Source organism: Canis lupus, chromosome 1 (genome assembly GCF_003254725.2).
Source record: "Canis lupus dingo isolate Sandy chromosome 1, ASM325472v2, whole genome shotgun sequence".
In the NCBI taxonomy this organism is placed as follows: domain Eukaryota; kingdom Metazoa; phylum Chordata; class Mammalia; order Carnivora; family Canidae; genus Canis; species Canis lupus.
In genome coordinates this window covers 119,506,473-119,525,841 of record NC_064243.1, presented here as the reverse complement: position 1 = coordinate 119,525,841, position 19,369 = coordinate 119,506,473, and the positions used below count along the sequence as shown (strand labels likewise).

General features: G+C 44.0%; 1 long non-coding RNA gene across 1 annotated transcript; it reads right to left on the bottom strand.

The window, feature by feature from the left end:
* Window positions 1–2,043: 2,043 nt before the first annotated feature.
* LOC112645592 (uncharacterized) lies at window positions 2,044–18,953 on the bottom strand. The gene is made up of 2 exons (XR_003127138.3): window positions 15,036–18,953; window positions 2,044–4,743 (listed from the first exon to the last, which is right to left on the bottom strand). It is a non-coding gene; the product is annotated as an uncharacterized LOC112645592 (long non-coding RNA).
* Window positions 18,954–19,369: the final 416 nt, after the last annotated feature.

The following is a 19,369-nucleotide window of genomic DNA, read 5'->3' as shown; positions in this document are numbered from 1 at the left end:
TAACACATCTAATGAGACGTAAGACGTCAGCTAGTTTCCACACCCATGTATTGTCACTATTCACTCATACGTTACCATCTTGTGGTGGCATCTTCCAGTGCATTTCTATATTTGTGATGTTTTATAGAGTGGGGCTCCCAAAGAGAAAGCCCTGGGGGTCCCGGGGGGGTGGGGGTCTTAGATTGGTCCTGCCTGTTAGCTTTCCAGCTGCGGAGGGAGTTCTAGATGGAGACGCGGCCAAGGCCCTGCCCTCCACCCCAGAGGTCACCTCCAGAGAAGGAACTGCCATCCCAGCCAGTGGCCACGAAGGCTTGAGGGGAGATGCTTCTGAAGTGAAGGGCTCCGCAGCCGGCTCTAGATGACAAACTCTTTTCTAGATGTTTCCTGTTGGCCCCCATTCCCACCTGCCATGAGGACAGCCCCTCTGTGGGTTTTCCCTCCTAGGACCCGTTTCAGAATCCGGTCAGTTGATCTGGGAAGGAGATGACGGGGCCATCTGAGTGTTTCAGAAAAAGGCCAGCGTTTTCCTCCTCCCAGGGAGGGGGAGCACCGCGTGGGGAGCACGTGCGCACGGCTTGGCTGCAGCAATCGCCCCAGACCCTGGCATCTGACATCAAGCTTAGCTTTCAGGGCCCAAAGGGGGCTTGAAAAAATGCCATTCCGTGTACCGCATGCGATTGTATGCAAAATAGGCCTGCGCTGAGCAAAGAAGCATCAATATCTATTACTTAGGAACAGATGAGAAGGCGCATCGGCAGCTGCGAGGCAATCAGACGAAACCCCACTCCGTTGTGTTTCGTGCCTTCGGATTTTTTTTTTTTTTTTTAATGGGCCAACCTCTCCTTCTGCCTCTGGCAGCCTGTGATTGTCAGTAAGTGCGGTGGTCACCTGCCCGCCACACGTCGCCTCCACTGTTTGAGATCGAGGCCGGTAAACTGCTGGAAAAGAACTTCTGGAGACACAGCCCTGAAATGTGGGGGGAGCAGCGTGCCCCCCCCAGGAGGCCTGGCCGGCTCTGCAGCCCGAGCCCGGCTCCCTCCGAGCGGATCCGGGCATATGGTGCCATAATGGAGCATGAATTTACAGCCCCGGAGATGTACGAGGGAGATTAAAGCGTCATCTGTAAGGACATACTGCGCGGCAGAAAACAACAATTATTGCATTTTCTGCTCCGGAGGAGAGCGCGGTCCCCTTGCGTGGAGCGCGGGCTCCCTCTGCCGCCGGCTCGGGCACCGGGGCTCCCAGCAGCGGGAGGACGGCGACCGCAGCCTGGCCCGTCGCCCCTGCCTCCCTGGGCCCTGGGCCCATCAGGCGGCTTCCGAGACCTGGACGCAACAGCAAGACCCCGTGGAGCCGTGAGCGGTGCTGGCCGCGCCACCTGTGTCCCGAGGGACACATGTCCCAGGAGTGGTGACGTGGTCCCGAAAGCTGCCCGCCCGCGGTGGCTCCTCTCTGCCCTTCTGGCTGCCCCTCTTCTGGGCTCTGCGTTGTTCGGGGGCAGCTGGGTCCTCTGCACCGAGGACACTGCACCATCCAGAAGGCTTGTCCCCTTCCCCACGTCGGGGACCCGCCCGTGCACCCGGCCACCCCCACTCCCAGGCCCCTACCCAGAGCAGAAAAGTTTTATTTTTTTAACTAATTTATTTCAAGTCATCTGTCCACCCAACAACGCGGGGCTCTGACTTAGGACCCCGGGATCAGGAGTCGCCAGCCAGGGGCCCCAGGGGAGCGGAAACACTTGAACGCCGCAGCTGCAACTCTGATGTGTCCGTTTCGGCTAAACAAAAAAATATATGCTTAAACGCCAGCTGTTTCTGTCACCAAGGGGTAAGTGACAGACCATAAACCCCAAGGCCCGGAGACAGACTGGGGTGGGGAAGTGGATGAGGCGCAGGGAGGGGGTCCCACGTGGTAGTCTTCCAAACGGGGGCCACACCTGCTCCCCTGACAGCCATCAACCATCCTGAGCAGAACAACTCTGTCTCTGATGGTTTGGTCATCTGCATGGTCGGCGTCTCAGATTCTCTGATTTCCCTCTTCAAGTTCTTTTTTTTTTTTTTTTTTTTTTTTTTTTTTTTTTAATGATAGAGAAAGAGAGAGGCAGAGACACAGGAGGAGGGAGAAGGAAGCAGGCGGGACTCGATCCCAGGACTCCAGGATCACGCCCTGGGCCAAAAGCAGGCACTAAACCGCTGAGCCACCCAGGGATCCCCCCTCTTCAAATTCTAAGGGCCGCGCTAATTTCCTTTCAATTAGTCAATAGAGATGCCATGCGTGTTCACAGACTCCCATTATTTTACTGGGTTTAATTAGGTGCCGGGTGGCGGGGGATCGGGGATACTTGCTGTTCTCTGGGGTAAGTACGCTGATATATGACCACCTGTTCTCACCCGCAATCTGCATAGAATAAAGGTTCAACTGTATTTCCGATGGTGTCCCCAGGAGTGTACATTCGTATTTTGTACCATTAACCTTGACACTTGGAGCATTTATTCATTTAGCAAGGAAGTGGCCACAGTCATCCAGATGAGAGAAGAAGGTGGCTTGGCCACGGCACATGGTGCAGGAGGTAGGTGGGGTCAGATCCTGGAGAGATTTTTTTTAAAGCAGAGAACACAGGATATTCAAGTGAGTTGGATGTGGGTGAGACAGGAAGAGAAGAGTCAAGGTGACTCTAAAATCTTTGCTGTGCAATTATGGGGGTGCCTTTTTGTTTTTTTTTTTTTTACCTGGTTGCAAGGTGGTGCCATTTACTGAGAGAGCCAACAACGGAGGCAGTAGAGTCTGAAGAAGTCAAGGATTTGCTTTGCCCATGTTGACTTTGGATGCCTGTTTGTTGGACATCCTCATGACAAAGCTGAGTGGGCAGGTGGATGTCCCAGCATGAAGTTCCAAAGGAAGGTGGGGCTAGAGATGGGATTTGAGACTCACCAGTGTAGCTGGCAGGGGGTGAGCATACAAAGCCTGGGGCAGAGCCCTGGGGTACCTCACAGAGTCAGGAGGAGGAGCCAACTAGATCCAATGAGGCAGAAGCAAGAGGAAAACCAGGAAGACAAGGGGACAGGTATTTTGAAGAGCAAGGGATCCCCACCCGCCAAAAAAAAATGCCAATGGGCTGGAATTGTGGCAGTGACTCAGAACATAGCAATTTCAGAAAATCCTGATTGGAATGGGTTTAAGAAAAACATGAGACATGAAGAAGTAGAGACAGCAAATATAAACGACTCTCTCTCTCCGGGAGTTTTGCTCTAAAGCGGAGCAGAAGAACCGCACCACGGTGGGAGGGATTTGCAGCATCAAGGGAGGTGTTTTGTTTTCATTATGGTACCATATACATAAAATTTACCATCTTAACCATCTTTAAATGTACAATTCTATGATGTAAAGTACATTTACACTGTTGTGCAATCCATCTCCAGAATTCTTCTCATCTTGCAAAACTTAGACTTTATGCCCACTGAAAGCTCCCGTGCCCTTCTCCCCTCACCCCTGAAAACCACCAATCTACTTTCGGTCTCTATAAATTCGACTACTCTAGTGTATCAGTCTGCTAAGGCTGCGATAACAAATTACTCCAGGCAGGGGGGCTTAACCAATAGAAACGTATCCTCTCATTGTTCTGAAGGCTACGAATCCACGATCCAGGTGTTGGCAGCGCCGGTCTCTCCTGAGGTCTCTCTCTTGGCTTGAGGGTGACTGCCTTTTCGCTATATCCTTATAGGGTCTTTCCTCTGCATGCATGCATCCCTGGTGTCTCTCATTCTTGTAAGGACGCGAGTCATACTGGATCAGGACCCCACCAATAGGACCTCATTTAACCTTGACTTTCTCTGTAAAGAACCTATCTCCACATGTGGTCACACTGGGGGCTACACTTCAACACAGGAGTTTAAGGGGGACACAATTCAGTCCAAAACATCTAAGTGTCTTTTGTAAGTGAAATCATACTGTAGTTATCTTTTTGTCACTGACTTATTTCACTGAGCATAATGTCTTCAAGGTTCATCCATATTGTAGCATGTGTCAGAGCTCCCTTCCTTTTACGGCGAAATATATTCCCATTGTATATACATACCACATTCTGTTCACCCATTCATTCGTCAATGGACCCTTGCATTGCTTCCATCTTTTAACTATTATGAATAATGTTCCATGAACATGGGTACACAAATATCTTTTTGAGAACCTGAATTAAAATTCTTTGGGGCATATACATAGAAGTGCCCTGCTGGTTCACATGGTAATTCTATGCTTAACTTTTTGAGGAACCACCATACTACTTTCCATAGCAGCGGCATCAGTTTATGTTCCCAACCAACAGTGCACAAGGTTTCCAATTTTTCCACAATCTCACCAACACTCGCTCTCTTCTGTTTGTTTTTTAATTGTAGCCATCCCAATGAGAGATGGTGTCTTATTGCAGTTTTGTATTTCCCTAATGGTTAGTGATATTGAGCATCTTTTCATGTGTTTTTTGGCCATCAGTAGGTCTTTGTGGAAATGTCTCCTCGAGCCCATTTTGGAACTGGGTTCTTTGCTGTTGAGTTACAGTTCTTCATAAAGTCTAGATATCAACCCCTTATCTGATGCATAATTAGCAAACATTTTCTCCCATTTTGTAGATTGTCCTCATTCTGCTGACAGTGTCCTTTGATGCACAGATTTTAATTTTGGTGAAGTCCAGTGTATCATTTTTGTTACAGGATTGCAGGGTCCTTGTCTCACAGAATCAAAGAATGAATCCTGCGGATACAAAAGGGTGAAGTGAAGTGAATGTTTATCAAGTGAACGTGAGAACAGAAAGGAAAGGAAAAGCTCTCTAGAGCAACAGGGGTCCCGAATGGGTCGCCACTGAGGGCTTTTATTTTATTTATTTATTTATTTATTTATTTATTTATTTATTTATTTACTGAGGGCTTTTAGTGGCAGTCTTTTATTGAGAACTGACTGGGAAGCTTGTGGCCTTGAGATTCTTGTGCTATCTTGGTTTGAGCAAGGACTCTTGATAACACAACGATTTGATTGTTTGAGGTTTTGACATTTTCTGTGATAACACTGTAGCCACCAAAGAAAAATACCCCCTAACATCTGGGGTCAGGTGGTCTGAGGGTTGTTCACTCTTTCAGAGCCTAGTCAAGGGCCCCTTTCTTTCCCTGCCTATACCATAACCCTTTTCTTACTCATTTTTACTTTTGTTGGCTGTGCTTTTGGTGTCATATCTAAGAAGTCACTGTCAAATCCACTATCTTGGAACTTTTCCCCTAAATTTTCTTCTAAAAGTTCTATATAGTTTTAGCTCTTACGTTTGGGTCTTAGATACACTTTGAGTTGATTTTTGTTATCTGGATTAAGGTAAGGATAGGTTTTTTGTTTCGTGTTTTTATCTTTTTTTAAGATTTTATTTATTTATTCAGGAGAGACATGGGGAGAGAGAGAGAGAGGCAGAGACACAGGCAGAGGGAGAAACAGGCTCCATGCAGGGAGCCCGACGTGGGACTCGACCCCGAGTCTCCAGGATCAGGCCCTGGGCTGAAGGTACGCTAAACTGCTGAGTCACCCAGACTGCCCCTGTTTCGTGTTTTTAAAGGAAGATATGTAGAATGTCTCTGAGCTGATGGAAATGATCTAGTAGAGAGAAAAACCATGTGCAGGAGAAAGGGTGATAATTGTAGAAGCAAAGTTCTGGAGTAGGTGAGAAAGGCTGCCATGAAGTGTTTAACAGAGAGACTCCTTCCCTGACCACATGTTAATCAGGCTCCTCAGAGCCCTCTTTTTGACTAGGTCTTGACCTTGGCTCCCATCCTGTCTTTGGCCTGTCCAGCCCAGCCTTGGCAAAGAATCCTCCTAAATCATCACCTACCCAGATAACTTACCAAGTTTCTCATCTCCCACCCTTGCTGTCTGAACTCTGGCCCTGCCTTTAGCAAGAATCTCATTGGGCCAGTCTAGTAAAAATCCCCTACCCTCAACATCTCTCCTCTTAATAATTGTCCATCCACTGACCTCCTCACACTGCTCCTTGGCCATAAATCCCCACTAGTCTTTTTTTGTAGTAAGGGTTGAGCCTGAATTTGCCATAATCCTTCTTACCATTTTAACAAGTATCAGAATTATTTTTTCCCTAACATGTTCAGGGGCACCTGGGGAGCTCTGTCAGTTAAGTGTTCCACTCCTGATTTTGGCTCAAGTCACAATCTCTGGGTCATGACTGAGCTCCTCGTTGGGCTCTGTGCTCAGCACAGAGTCTGCTTGTCCCTCTTCCTCTACTGCTGCACCCACTCATAGTTGCTCTCTTTCACTTTTTCTCTCTCTAAAATAAATAAAATCTTTAATATGTTCAAATAAGCAGGTTGGTCTAAGTAGGGGTTTGAATAGTTCACCCACTGCTCTGGAAATTAGCTAGTGCACAATCCAGAAAAATAATTAAGAAGCAGTTGGAGATCCTAAGAGAGTAGGGAAGATGCATGGTCAATGGAAGAGGAATTTAAAAGTTCCATTAACTGGGACAAAGAAGGTTATTTAAACAAAATAGAAAATGTATATCTACTAGGTATATCTACAAGGTAAGTAAGAATATAAAACTATTATAAAAACAAGGAGAAACCTATAGAAACACAATACAATGGTAAGAACTTTCAATACTTCTTTAGTCTTTGGTAGATCTCTAAAAAATCAACAGGTATATAGAAGATATAAAAAGCTTCTTGTTTTGTATGAAAGTTGTCTATAACCAATAAAGAATAATTATTTTCCAATCCCATAAAACACTCGTCAAAATTAATCATGAATAATATCTTAGGATTTTAAACAAGCCTGCATTCTCTGAATCCAATGCCATCAAAAAACAAACAAACAATAGTTACAAGAATTCAACCCCTTGAAATGTTACAATCTTCTGGTGGGCCACAGTATTTTTCAACAAATATTTCCAGTATTCCACTTTCCAGACACAGAGCAGGACTGCACTTTGCCCCCTTTGATGTCAGGCACAGTCTACTGATTTGCTTTGGTCAGTGAAACATGGAGAGAAATGACGGCATCATTTTGGGTGGATACTGAAGGGGACAGTGAGCAGTTCACCAGGTTGTCTCTGCCATGGCAGCTGGTATCACCAAGATAGCAGTTGCCCCAGTAGCCTGGGTCTCAGAGTGGGGAGACACGAAGCAGAGCCCCTAGCCAACCTCAGTGAAAAGGCGGAATGAGCAGGAAATAAACTTTTGTTGTTTTAAGCCATTCAGATTTTGAGATTTTTGTTACTACAGCATGGCCAGTCCATCCTAACTGCCGTGGACCTCCCAAGTGACTTCTCAGCCAAGGGCATCAGAACTGCAAGTTGGAGACCAGAAAACGGGTCTTATTTTCAAAATGATGGATTGAATACTCGGTTCTTCTCCTCTCCCTCCTGAGACCCTACACAAACAATAGTAAGGAACTAAATTGGGAACACATGTGTAATGACAAAGAGAACAGAAAGTTGTCCATCTGGGGAAGAGAGCTTTAAAAAGTTTCTGCGACTCTGTCAAGCTGATAGAGAAGGGATAACAGATGACACACCACAGAGGAGATTGCTGATCTTTCCTACAAAATCCCAGAGCACAGGACAGAGGATGCAAAAGACTAGGTCAAAAACAAGGGGGTTGCTTGAAATACTGCCTTAAATAGTCCAGTCCTCTCCCTTCCTCTTGTTGAGAATGCAGGGCCACAGAACATCAGCTCCACAAATGAAACATCAGAGAGTTCCTCCATGAAGAATTTTAGTAGCTCCAGAAAAAAAAGGGAAAGAAAAGTTCAAAGAAGAAAGAAGAGAAAGAAGGGAGAAGGAAGAAGGAAAAGACAGAAAAGGAGACAGATGTGTATTAGTTTGGTAAGGGTCGTCATTAAAAAAGTTCCACTAAAAGAAAAAAAAAAAAAGGAAAGAGAACTAATTCAATAAACAGATAAAATAAATATATTTTTCTAGTTATTATCATAACTATATTCAATATTATTTTATTCAAAATCAAGAACAAGACGTTATGTAAATGGTTCAGAGAACAAGAAAAGGCTCTTGTAAAATAAAAAGATAATGCTGAGGGACACCTGAGTGGCTCAATCAGTTAAGTGTCTGTCTTCTGCAGGTTGTGATCCTGAGGTCCTGGGATCAAGCCCCACATCGGGCTCCCTGCTCAGTATATATCAAGTAGATGATATTTTATCTATATTTACTTACTGAGTGTAATAATCGTATTCTAGTTATGTATGAGATGTCTTTGCTTTTAGGATATATATATATATACACATAGGAGTGAAGTGATGTAATATCTACAAAGTACTTTCAAATGTTGCAGGAAAACTCTGTGTGTATATCTGTGTATATGCGCGCACACACATACATCACATGTGTGTAGACAGATAAAGCAAATATGGCAAAGTCTTAATCATATAGATTAGTAAATCTATATGACAGGTACATAAGTGTTCTTTGTATCTGTCATTCCATTTTTTAGATTTGCTATTTTTCAAAATGAAAAGTAAGGAATTTTTAAAATACTACCAATACATAACAAAGCTAGAAAGGAAAATATCAAATAATTTAATTTTATTTAATAATTCAAAATAGTTTGAAGGGAAAATTATTTTATCTAGACTTCTATAACCAGCCAAACTGTCAAATGTAAGATTGAATTCAATATTCAGACATATAAAAACACAACGAATTTACCTGCCATGCTTTTTTTTCATAAAGAATTACTTGAGGATGTGCTTCAAAAAATGAGGGGTTGAACCAGGAAAGAAGACAAGGAATCCAAGAAACAGGATACAACCCAAGACAGTAACAAAGGGAAATCCAGAATGACAGGTACACACCAGGCCTAGAGAAAAACATGTCCAGATTGAAGGAGGAGGAGGAAAGCCTTTATAAGACAGGTCTCTGATAATAAGGGCGGAGCCTATGAAAATATAGGATGGAGAGTTTAGAAAAGAAATGTTCAATTTGCTTTAATAAAGAAAAACAAAGGACACCCCTAAGTTCATTGCAGCATTATTCATGATAGTTAAGAAATGGAAACAATCCAAGTAGCCACTGATAAAGAAAATGTGATATACACCCCACACACAGGAATATTATTCAGCCATAAAAAAGAAGGAAAGCCTGCCTTTTGCAACAATATGGATGAAACTTAAGGACATTATGTTAAGTGAAATAAATAAGATTTAAAAAAAGACAAATACTTCATGATTTCACTTGTACATAGGATCTAAAAAAGCCAAACTCATAGAAACAGAGTAGACTGGTAGTTTCCAGGGGCCAAGGGGTGAGGGAAATGGGAAGATGTGGCCAAAGGGTACAAACTTGCAGTTATAAAATTAATAAGGTCTGAGGCACCTTGGCGGCACAGTTGGTTAAGATTTTGACTCTTGGTTTTGGCTCAGATTGTAATCTTCTGGTTGTGGAGATCAAGCCTTGTATCAGGCTCCATGCTCAGCGAGGAATCTGCTTAAGACTCTCTCTCCTTCTCCCTCTACCCCAACCCCGTACTCTCTCTGTCAAATAAATGAGGAAATCTTTTCAAAAAAGTAGTTTAGTTCTAGGGATCAAATGTCCAACATGGTGACAACAGTTAATAATGCTGTGTTATATATGTGAAAGTTGCTAAGAAAGTAAATCTTAAATATTTTTGACACACACACACGTAATTATGTGAAGGGATGTGTTAACATCTTATTGTAGTAATTATTTCACAATATATACCTGTAGCAAATCACGTTGTAAGCCTTAAACTTACATAGTGTTATACATCAATTATACTTCAATAAAGCTGGTGAAAAATACTTTGAAAAATAATAGGCAAAGCTTTAAAAAAAGAGAGAGAAAAAAATAGACACAATTAAAAACTACAGCAAAAGCAAACATTTGACCAGGAAAAGAAATAGCATGGTACACTACATGGCTCTGTGTTGAACAACATTTTAATCATTACTGAGAGAAACAAAATGTGTCACTACAAAAAAAAAAATTCAATGAAACACAAAAGAAAGTCATGGAGGCAATAACAAAATTTATAAGACATACATAAAACAAATAACAAATGCAAAAGTAAGTGCTAAATAAACAGAATTCGCCTATAGGCGTCTTTAAAAGACTCACATTAGATCTAAGGACATAAGTAGGTTGAAAGTGAAATGATAGAAAAATATATTCTATAGAAATAGTAACCCAAAGGGAGCAGGAGTGGCTATCAGACAAATAGACTTGAAGTCAAAAACTGTCACAAGAGACAAAGAAGACCATAAGACAATGAAAAAAGGGTCAATTCACCAAGAAGAAATAACAATTATAAAAATACATGTGTCAAACATTGGAGCTCCTAGATATTTGAAGCAAACACTGACAGAAAGAGCTAAGAACAGTAGAAGACTTCAATATCCGACTCTGAATAATGGAAGTAACAATCAGATACAAGATGAATAAGAAGACAGAGGACCTGAACACTATAGACCAGTTGGGCCTAACAGATAGATACAGAGCGCTCTACCAGCAACAGCACAGCACACATTCTTCTCAAGTGCACAAGGGACATTCTCAGGATAGACCATAAGTTAGGCCACAAAACAAGTCTTAATACATTTTAAAGACTGAAATCGTAAAAATATCTTTTCTGATCACAATGGAATGAAACTAGGAATCAATAGCAGAGGGATAACTGAAAAGTCCACAAATATGTGGAAGTTAAACAACATACTCTTTAGTAACCAATAGGGCAAAGAATAAATCACAAAGGAAGTTAGAAAATATCTTCAGACAAATAAAAATGAAAAGACATCATATCAAAACTTATGGGATATAACAAAAGCAGTCTTAAGATAGTGTTCTATAAAAAAAAATTAAAAAAAAGATAGTGATCTATAGCCATAAACACATTTAAAATAAGAAACATCTCAAATCAACTCAACACCTTAATGAACTAGGAAAGAACAAACTAATCCCAAAAGCTAGCAAAGGAAGGAGATAATAAAGATTATAGCAAATATAAGTAAAATAGAGCTGAGGAAAATAATAGAGAAGATCAACAAAACCAATGGTGCGCTCTTTGAAAAAAAAAATCAAAATTTAAAGACCTTTAGCTAGACTAACTAAAAAAGAAGAAGACTCAAAGAACTAAAGTCAGAAATGGAAAAGGAGACATTACAGCTGATTTTAGGGAAATAAAAAGTAACATCTGTACACCAACAAATTGAATGATCTACATGAAATGTTCAAATTCCTAGAAATACACAATCTACCAAAGACTGAATCATGAAAAAAGAGAAAATCTGAATAGACCAATAACTAGTAGGGAGAGTGAATCAGTAATCAAAAACTTCTCAACAAAGAAAAGTCCAGGATCACACAGTGGATTTTGACAAACACTTAAAGAAGAATTAAAACAAAGGCTTCTCAGACTCATCCAAAAACACAGAAGAGGAGGGAGCACTTCCTAACTCATTCTATGAGGCCAACATTACCTTGAAAAAGCCAGATAAAGACACTACAAGCAAAAACAAAACAAAACAAAACAAAAAAACAAAAAACCAGAAAACTACAAATATCAGGGCCCCTGGGTGGCTCAGTGGTTGAGCATCTGCCTTTGGCTCAGGGTGTGACCCCGGGGTCCTGGGATCAAGTTCTGCATCAGGCTCCCCGCGAGGGGTCTGCTTCTCCCTCTGCCTATGTCCTTGCCTCTCTTTCGGTGTCTCTCATGAATAAATAAATAAAATCTTAAAAAAAAAAAAAACCCTACAAATATCCTATACAAATACTGAAGCAAAAAATCACCAACAAAATACTATCAAACAGAATTCAAGACCATATTAAAAGGATTCTACATTATAATCAGGTGTGATTTATTCCTGGAATACAAGGATGTTTCAGTATATGAAAATCAAAGCAATATACTATGACAACAGAATGAAGGGGGTAAAAATCCACATCATTAGCTCAATTGATGTATAAAAAGCATTTGACAAAATTCAACATCCTTTCATGATTAAAAAAAACATTCAAAAAACTAGGAAGAGAAGAAAACTACCTCCACATAATGAAGGCCATATATGAAAAACCCACAGTTTTTGGTGAAGCTATTCCTCTATGATCAGGAACAAAACAAGAGCTTGCTTCTATTCTATCTGTTTCACATAGTACTGGAAGTCCTAGCCACAGCCATGGGGAAAGAAAAAAGAAATTAAAAAAGCATCCAAATTTGAAAGGAAGACGTAAAATGATCTCTGTTCACAAACAGCATAATCTTATATGTAGAAAAACCTAAAGTTTCCATTTAAAAAAAAAACACTGGCAGAATTAATAAATTCAGCAAAGTTGCAGGATACAAAATCAACACAAAAATCAGTTTTGGGGCACCTGGGTGGCTCAGCGGTTGAGCACCTGCCTTGGGCTCAGGGTGTGATCCTGAGGTCCTGGGATCGAGTCCTGCATTGGGCTTCCTGCATGGAGCCTGCTTCTTCCTCTGCCTGTGTCTCTGCCTCTTTTCTCTGAGCCTCTCATGAATAAATAAATAAAAATCTTAAAAAAAAAAAAAAGAACTTCTATAACTTGGGGCACATGGGTGACTCAGTTGGTTAAGTATCTGACTTTTGATTTCAGCTCAGGTCATGATCTCAGGGTCCTAGGATGGAGCCCTGCATTGGGCCCCACACTCAGCACAAAGTCTGCTTGAGGATTCTCTCCCTCTCCTCCTGCTCCTCCCCCTGCTCCAGCTCACTCTCTCTCTCTCTCTCTCTCTCATTCTCTCACTCTCTCTCTTTCAAATAAATAAATAAATCTTAAAAAAAGAACCTCTACAATTCAATAACAGAAGAAACAACCCAGCATAAAATGGACAAAAGACTTAAATAAGCATTTCTAAAGATATACAAATGGCCAATAAGCATGTGAAAAGATGCTCAACATCACTTTATTTTTTTTTAAGATCTTATTTATTTATTCACGAGAGAGACACACACACACACACACACAGAGAGGCAGAGACCCAGGCAGAGGGAGAAGCAGGCTCCCTGCAGGAAACCTGATGTGGGACTGATCCTGGGTCTCCAGGATCGCACCCTGGGCCGAAGGCAGGGGCTAAACCGTTGAGCCACCCAGGGATCCCAACATCACTACTTTAAATGCATATCAAAACCACGATGAGGGCATCTGAGTGGCTCAGTTGGTTGAGTGTCTGCCTTCTGCTCAGGTCATGATCCCAGGGTCCTGGAATCAAGTCCCACATCGGGCTCCCTGCCCCTCCCCCTGCTTGTACTCTCTCTCTCTCTGTCAAAAATAAATAAATAAAATAAAAAAAACAATGACGAGATACAACTTCATGTCCAGTGGGATGGCTATTATTCAAAAATAAAAGATAATAAGTGTTGGTAAGAATGTGGAGAAATTGGAATGCTTGTGCATTGCTGGTGGGGATGTAAAATAGCACAGCCACTGTGGAAAACTATACAGCAATTCCCAGAGAAAACTAAACATAAAATCACCATATGCTCCAGCAATTCCTTTTCTGCATATATACCCAGGAGACGTGAAAGCAGGGACGAACAGATATTTGTATTTCCTATCAGCAGCATTAATCACAACAGCCAAAAGGTGGAAAGAGTACAAGTGTCCACTGACAAAGGAACAGACAACTAAAATGTGATATATATGCAGAATGGAATATGATTCTGCCTTAAAAAGGGCTGGAAATTCTGACACGGGCTTCAACATGGAAGAGCCTTGAGGACATCACGCTAAGTGAAATAAGACAGTCACAAAAGGACAACTATTGTTGAGGTGTCTGGAGTAATCAAGTGCCTAGAGACAGATCGTAGGACGGTGGTTGTCAGGGGCTGGGAGGGCAGGGAGTGCAGAGTTAGTGTTTAATGGGTATAGAGTTTCAGTCAAGAGATGAAAACCTTTTGGAGATGGTGGTGTGAAAATCAATAACGGGAAAGGTCTCTAAAATGGAGCAGCCTGGGTGGCTCAGTGGTTTAGCGCCTGCCCTCAGCCCAGGGCCTATCCTGGGGTCCCAGGATCGAGTCCCGCATCGGGCTCCCCGCATGGAGCCTGCTTCTCCCTCTGCCTGTGTCTCTGCCTCTCTCTCTCTCTCTTTCTCATGAATAGATAAATAAAATCTTAAAAAAAAAAAAAAAAAGAGGAGCAGGGGGGCTGGAAGGGGTGGTTACAATGAGGAGCCTTACATTCAACATCAATTATAGGAAGAATTGTCCGTTATGGACCCCAACAGAAGAATCCTCAACAAGAAAGAATTACCAATCACAGGCCCCATCACAAAAAGATGTCCACTGCATCTCCTATAAGAAATCAACCCCCTGCAACTCAGCCAATGAGAAACCACCATCACCCTGGACTCACGTTTTTCTCCAAATGGGCTTTTGTTCAAAACAACCCCTCCCAACTGCCTCCTTCTTCTCCGTAAAATAAGATCCCTCTCCTTTGTTGGACTTGCCAATGGTTTTGCCAGAGCTTGTTTGTCCCAAATTGAGATTCTCTGTTATTCCCAAATAAACTCATTTTTAAAAAGGTTTTAATTCTTTGTTTATTCATGAGAGACACAGAGAGAGGCAGAGACATAGGCAGTGGGAGAAGCAGGCTCTCTGTGGGGAGTCCGATGTGGGACTCGATTCCAGGACCCTGGGATCACACGCTGACCCAAAGGCACACTCTCAACCACTAAGCCACCCAGGCGCCCCCCCAAATAAAGCCATTTGTGCCGGTAAGATAACTAATGCTTTTATTGTTAAGGTTAACAGCAGTGTGAGAGTACTTAAGGCCACTGAATTATACATTTAAAAATGGTCAATCTGGTAACTTTTATGCTATGTATCTTTTACCACAATATTTTAAAAAGAGCAAAAGAACTGGAAAAGCTATTTTTAACTTTTAGAATCAACCTGTAGACAAAACAAAAAGACTTCGCCACGACTGCAGATCAGAATATCAATAAGATGTAGAAATGCAAGTACAGATAATAGAAGCTGAGAATGTACAAAAAAAGATGTGAGCTTACAGGAGGGTAGAGATGTTAATATCTTCATTTTTCAAGCTGAGAGTGAAGAGACACCATCTGTCCTTGATGGAATAAGAAATAGAAAGTGTAAGTATATTGCTTAAGGATACAACAATTACCAACTTTAGAACTAAAACTAGTAATATGTGTACAAAGAAACTAAGAGGGAAGGAACACAGGGGTTCTGGAAATGTGTTAAATCCATATCTACCACGGGATGAGATCATTTGAAAATGCCTGAACTATATAAATTAAGAAATAATAACATAGGTAGGTTATTTAAATAGATGGCCTTTTAAAAAAGATTTTATTATGTGATGGGACGCCTGGGGGGCTCAGTGGTTGAGCATCTGCCTTTGGCTCAGGGTGTGGTCCCCGGGTCCTGGGATCGAGTCCTTCATCAGGCTCCCTGCATGGAGCCTGCTTCTCCCTCTGCCTGTGTCTCTGCCTCTCCCTGTGTGTCTCTCATGAATAAATAAATCTTAAAAAAAAAAAGATTTTATTATTTGAGAGACAGAGAGAGAGAGAGTTAGAGAGAGAGCACAAGTAGGGGGAGCAGCAGAGGGAGAGGGAGAAGCAGACTCCTCACTGAGCAGGGAGCCTGACACGGGGCTCGATCCCAGGACCCCGGCTGGGATCATGACCTGAGCCGAAGGCTGATGCTTAGCCCACTGAGCCACCCAGACGCCCCTCGGGGGCGGGGGGAACCTTTTAACTCACGTCCTGATCCTGCCTTTGCCTTCTCCCCGCTGTTTGCACAGCCTCAATGGCTCTCTTGTCGTTCCTTCCACATGTCCGGCATGCTCCTGTTTCGGGGCCCTTGCCTTCTAGTTCCCTCTGCCTGGAATACGCTTCCCTATAGCTTCATGGTTCTCTCTCCTCCTTTAGGTCTCTACTCAAAAGTCACCATCTCAGGGCGCCTGTGTGGCTCAGTCAAGCATCTGTCCCTTGCTTCCGGCTCAGATCCTGATCCCAGGGTCCTGACCTCAGGGTCATGAGTTCGAGCCCTATGGAATCTGCTTGAGACTCTCTCTCTCCTCCGCTGCCACCACTTGCATGTGCACGTGCTCTCTCAATAAATAAAATCTTTATTTTTAAAACTATTTTATTTATTTATTTATTCATGAGAGACACACACACACGGAGAGAGAGAGAGGCAGAGACACAGGCAGAGGAAGAAGCAGGCTCCATGCAGGGAGCCTGATGCGGGACTTGATCCCGGGACCATGGGATCACGTCCTGAGCTGAAGGCAGATGTCCAACCACTGAGCCACCCAGGCGCCCCTAATAAATAAAATCTTTAAAGAAAAAAAGTCCCCCTCTCAGTGAAGCCTTCCTTGACACACCATTCCCTAGTCCCACTTACCTGCTTTAGGTTTTCTCCAAAACATTTCAATTATCATCCAATGTGTGGTGTCTTTTATTTATTTACATATTTCTTCTGTACCCCTGCCCAGGACTTTGTAAGGAGGGCTGGTGACGCTTGCCCGTCCCTATTCTTCTCTGTGCATACTGGTGCTTGGAGCAGGGGCGTGGCACACAGGAAGCAGGCACTCAGTAAACAGTTATTAAAAAAATAAATGAACGTACTACTAGAAAGTACACCTCGGGAGCCACGCTAGAGGCCAAAGCGCTTACCTTTGAGGATCTGAGACTGGGTTGTGTAGGAGTGGACCAGAAATAGCTGCCTCTCCTTATATACCACTGACTTAAAAAAAATGATATAAATGTATTATTTGATCAAGGTTTAAAGAAACTATTATTAAATCAAAACAACAGAAAAATGGTTCAGGGCATCGAGAAAGAAAAAAAAATGAGAACACTAAAAACGCCGTATGTGGGTGAAAACACCAAAACTTTACCGACAAATTCATTCCTTCAATGTACTCATTATTTTAAAAGGACAAAAATAAATAGAGCACCTGAAGGAACCTGAGAGGAAATAACAATGAAAATATTAAAAAGAGGTAGAAATAAATATAAAAATAGGGGCATCTGGGTGGCTCAGTCAGTTAGGCATCTGCCTTTGGCTCAGGTTATGTGTCCGGGGTCCGACGATAGAGCCCTGGCATCAGGCTCCCTGCTCAGCGGGGAGGCTGCTTCTTCCTCTCCCTCTGCACCCACCCCCATCCCGGCTTGTGCTTGCGCTCTCACTCAAGGAAATTAAATCTTTAAAAAAAAAAAAAAAGACATAAAGATAAAAATAGAATGTAATCAATTATAAAAGAATACTGATGAACTGAGTTCTTCGGAGAACAACAGCAAAATATAAAAATGGCGAGAAAGCATAATTAGGAAAAATAATAATGCAAATAAATGAATCAACAATTCCTAAAAATAGACAGAACCAGATGTGATAGCTATACATTTTTAAAATGTGACACCCCGAGCATGCTGAAAGAATGGTTCTCCAGAAATTATCTTGAGAAGAAACAGAAAACCTGAACGAGCTGATGACCCCAGAGAAAAATGAAAAGCTGTCGCAGTGATATAATTCCAAGAGGGGTCCCACTCAGATGGAGAGTCCTCTCATCTCCCCACAAAAGTCACAGAACTCCAGGAAGGAGTGATCACGGGAGTTCTGTGGTTCTTTTTTTTTTTTTTTTTTTTAAACTTTAAATATCTGCTCCATTGGGAATGCATTTTAGATTTAAGGAAGGTGCGAATGCCTGTCTGCTGATTCCGGTCCGCTCACTTCCTCACGGGTGGGTGCCACGCGGGCCCAGCTGGGGCTGTGTCCTCTGAGCCCGGGGAGCCAGCGGAATCACGGGAGCCTTTACACCCCCCCATCTCCCAGATGGCCTACAAGGGGTCTCCACCGTGACACCCTCAAAACTCCAGACTCGCATTTTTATAATCTTTTATAAGATTTTATAATCTCCCCCCTCCCTTAATTCTTTTAAGATTTTTATTTTAAAGATTTATTTACTTTGGGGAGACAGAGAGAGAGAGTGCCCGTGGGTGGGCACAGTGGGGAGGGGCAGGGAGACAGAGTCCCAGACTCCAAGATCACCACCTGAGCCAAAACCAAGAGTCCCTGGCGGAAGCCACTGTGCCACCCAGGTGCCTCTAAAGATCTTTAATCTCTACACCCAACCTGGGGCTGGACCTCAGAGGGTCGCTCCACCGGCGGGGCCAGCCGGGTGCCCTCTCCCCCCTTAACTCTTGCCTGTTTACATCTTAGAGAAAAGGCCTTCATTCGCGTGTAAATTCAACATCTCTAACCAACAGTCTCATTCGAAAGACGCGGGTTCTCTCTGAGCAAGAACTGAGATTCTTCCGGGCTAATGATGTTCACCGCAGCAGTAGCCACAACGGCCAAAAGTGGAAAAACCCCAACCGTCCATTTAGTTTGCATGAACAAAAAGTGGCAATGGCATTTGCTTTTTCAGCCCTAAGAAGCAATTTCTAACGGAAAGCAAAGGACCTAAATAATGCAGGACTCCACTTAGATAAAGTAGTCAAAATCCTAAGAGGTAGAAACTGAGGACTCGTTGCATTGAACGGGTATAGTTGCAGTTTGGGGGATGAACAGAGTCCTAGAGACTGGCTGCAGGACACTGTTCACTGAACCACACGCTTAAAAATGGTTAAAATGCTAAGTTTTATATTTTGCCTCAAGAGAAAAACAAAACAGCAGGTGGATAACCTGCAGGAGTCAGGGGGTTAGAGGCCGAGCCTTGCACAGCGGCCCCCTCCGCACACTGTGCCCCCACCCGCGGGGCGCAGCTGCTCCTGCGAGGTCCTCCGACGGCCCGAGTGACCGTGGGGCGGAGAGCGGCGGGGGTGGGGGGCTGTGTGGCTGCTGTGGGTGTGAGCTGGGGCAGGGCGCGGGGCCTCCCTGGGGATCCGGGTCCGTAGGGCGGGGAGGACCGTGGGGACCGGGGTCCGTGGGGCGGGGGCGTCCGTGGGTATTGGGGTCTGTAGGACGGGGGCGTCCGCGGGTATTGGGGTCTGTAGGACGGGGGCGTCCCTGGGTATCGGGGTCCGTAGGGAGGGGGCGTCCGCGGGGATCGGGGTCGGTGGGGCGGGGGTTCCGCGGGGTCCGCGGGGTCCGCGGGGCCGGGGGCGCTGTCTGGAACTACACAGCCTCCGGCCCCGCACGAGCCCCGGGGATGCCGCGGGTGGGGGAGGGGGTCGGCGTCCGTCCGCTTCCCGGTGGCTCCCGGGGCCCGGCGCGGGCGGCCGCGGTCTCCCCACCCCCATCTCCCCGACGCCCCGAGCCGTCCGGAGCGTCCAGCTGAGGTCCCCGAGCTCCCGCGGCCTCCAGGGCAGGCGGAGGTAACGCGAGCGAGCACACAGCGCCCCCCGCAGCCTGCACCTACGGCTACACC